This window comes from Notamacropus eugenii, chromosome 2 (assembly GCF_028372415.1).
Source record: "Notamacropus eugenii isolate mMacEug1 chromosome 2, mMacEug1.pri_v2, whole genome shotgun sequence".
NCBI lineage: Eukaryota > Metazoa > Chordata > Mammalia > Diprotodontia > Macropodidae > Notamacropus > Notamacropus eugenii.
The window spans coordinates 172,915,028-172,918,403 of NC_092873.1; positions in this window are offsets into that span (position 1 = coordinate 172,915,028).

Sequence of the window (3,376 nt, forward strand, 5' to 3'; positions counted from 1 at the left end):
TGGTAAGCACCATAAGTATTATTATCATTGTTTTTTAGACAAAGAGCTGAGGGATGGAGAAATTCAGTGATTTGCCAATAATTATACAGCTACTGGGAGCCTGAGGCAGAATTAGAATACAGGTTATTCTGACTGTAAGTCCTGAATTCTTACCCAGTTTAACCATGGCATATCCCAAAGGAAGTTGCAACTAAACAAGGATTCTACCCAGGTCCTTCTTGGACAGGGAAATAAAGGAGATGACGAAATCACTTTTATTATGTATCTAAGGGCATCTGGAAATATTATTTCATGGGATTTTTGGTCATTATGCATGACAAAGCTGAGGATAATGTTTGAGAAAAGACCACAATGAAAAAAAAACCCTGGATGTGTATGGATATTTATTTCAGAGAAAGAAGTTGATAAATTTCATGAAGAGTTTGATTAGATCCTCCACATTTAATACTACATGCTTTGGTAATTGGTGGTTTTAATGAAAAGAAAGCAAAAATAATTGAGAAAAACTGGATATAGAGATTACCAAATTATAGCACAAAAATGAATACTGAAGTTTAACTGATGTTACTCAAGCACTCTAAATGAGATCAAAAGAACCTCAAAGCTACCGCAACCAACCAATACTTTTTCTCCTTGACAAGAAGAAATATAATATCCAAGGACAAGAGCAATTTAACATCTTAACTTGTGAAACTATGATTGTTTAAAAGTGCTATTCAATTGATAGGTAGGCAAGAAGTCAGAGAAGGTCATCACAGAAATTCTTAGGGTGGTGCCTACCGAAACAATGGACGGTATGTTCTCTGAATGCTCGAGTTGCTCTTTCAAAAAAATTTAATAGGTGAAGGAAATACAGCAACTCAGCTGTACATAGTACTTTTAAATTTTGCAAAATGTTTTGCCCATAAAAATCTACTTGCCTCTACTATCTATCTATTTGAGTCTCTGAACCAACTTCACTGTGTATGGTAGAAAAAGGTGACCACTATTAGAAATATATCATCATAGGGAAACTTGTGGAAGTAGATGTATGCCTAGCTGAGAGTACAGAACACTTGTTGTTTATTAGTCTCTATGCAATCATGATGTAGCATTGACTCACAATGTGAATTGAAAATATCCATTTTTCTATATTTCCAAGAAAATAAAGCATTAGGAAATTGGAAAAAATATTTCTTATCAAAAAGGATGGTAGAAAATCATGAGCAGTTTTAATTTGTGAAACAATGTGAATAAGTGAAAGTAAAAAAGTTTTTTAAAAGTTTGGAAAAAGACACAAGCAAATTCATACCAAAGGAATTTAAGGCTAAAATTAGAAGGAGGTCAACACTTGAAATATGGAAAAGATCTGTGAAGTTTTTACTAACAAGCTCTTTTCAACATGAACATACTGTTCATCAAGAGCAATAGATTTACTACATTATGACTCTAAAATCAGAGTCTCAAATGAGCTCTCTGAGAAAATGTATATATGGCACTGAAGAAAGAGAAAAACAACTGGACTTAGCCAAATACACACAGATGAGGTCTCTGTTGGGAATGGCACAATTGTGAGAGCACTGAGGGAATAATTCTCATGGTAGTGGAAGAAATAAGTGAGATAGGAAAATCATATAGAACTTAGCATTAACCCCCCCCAAAAAAGTAGCAAAGTCCAAAAGAGGAGCAATAAATACTACTTACCCATCTACATACAAGTTTTGAAAATAATTGTGCATAGTAAAGTTCATCTTAATGAGAGTACTAGACGGCAACAAGTTGGTTTTTGTAAATAATATTTTACAGTAGACCATGTCTTGTGAAGTTACATAATTGATTAAAAGACATTGAGAAAACAAAATACCACCGTGCTTATCATTTGTTAATTAAAAAGAAAAAACAAGCCAATAAAGGAAAATGCCACTTTAAAGGTTCTCTTCCCCAAAAGTTTCCATCTTCCAGCAAAGTATCCTTCATATATGTGTGTGTGTATGTGTGTGTGTGTGTAGGTATATATATATATATATATATATATATATATATATATACACATATATATATATATCAAAGTCATATACAATATTCCCTGAAAGATATAAAAGGAATAACCTTGTTCATTTCTATCATTTGTGACATCCAACAAATATCTAAACTCTCACCAAAGTTCTTATCTCATTATCTATTGTCTCAGAGAAGATACAGCAGAGACCAAGTTAAAGATGAATTCCTTGTAAATGATGGGCTCCTTTCTGCATGCATATTTTGTGGATCAGCTCAAGCCCCAGAACTTTTCAGAGTCCTCTAAATGAGAATTTTAATGACTAAAATAGATTTTAGCTAATTATATACTAGGTATATGAAGAATAGCTATTATTCAGATTATGATGGGGAGACAAGCACAGAGTTGGTAGTAGCTCAATAGTTTTTTAATCAAATATTCTCTCAGTGATGATGTATGACTTCAAGTCATGGTCCTTTAAAATCTCTGAAAAACTGAAAATTTTCCAAAGGAAAATGGAGAGGCGTATGAGGGGACTAAGGAGGCTGTGATAGACAATACATAGGTATTACCCAGGTAAAGCATTATAAAAGAAGTCTTCAAAAAGATGTGTAGTCAAAAAGCAAATGGGCAGGTTGTGTAAAGAGAGCAAAGGACAATCAATGTGTAACATGATAACTCGTGCTCTACTGGTATCCTCACAAAGTAATGAGAAGAAGGTCCCTAACATGAGATAGACAGCCAGGGGTAAACAAGAAGACATGGATGAAAGTCAGACAGAATGAGCAAACTATGAATGATGATAAGAAGGATGATAGCCAACACTTACATAGCACTTACACATGACAGGCTTAAGTGCCTTACAATTGTTGTCTCATTTGTTCCTCAGAACAACTGTGAGGTATTTTGTAATGGCAATTTAAATGGGAAGATCTTTCCCATTCACTGATAGGTCCATGTGACCTGCCTGGATCATATGGAAATCTGAGTTACATAGAGCCTGTGGTGGGAGGAGTTTGCTGAATGGGAAGGCTAGAACAGGAAGAGGCAGAGCCAGAGCAGAGCTGAGGGGAAAATTAGTAAAGAGAGCAGTCAGAACTGAGTGGTGCAGGCAAGCCCACAGCTGGTTGTGAGTGAGAGAAGGGCATTTTGTTTAAGGGAGCTAGTTTGTGGGAAGACTAACAAAGAGAAAGCTTGGGGATGGCAGTGCCCTCTGCATTGTTATTGTGTTTTCTGGTGTCTGAATAAATGTTTTGGTTCTGTCTTCCATGTGGAGAGTCTTGTATTTCACAATTCAGAATTGCACCAGTATATTCATGGCTGCCATAGGCACTGTGAATATCATGTTGGTGCTACGGTACTTGATACTATTATTCCCATTTTACAAATGAGGAAACT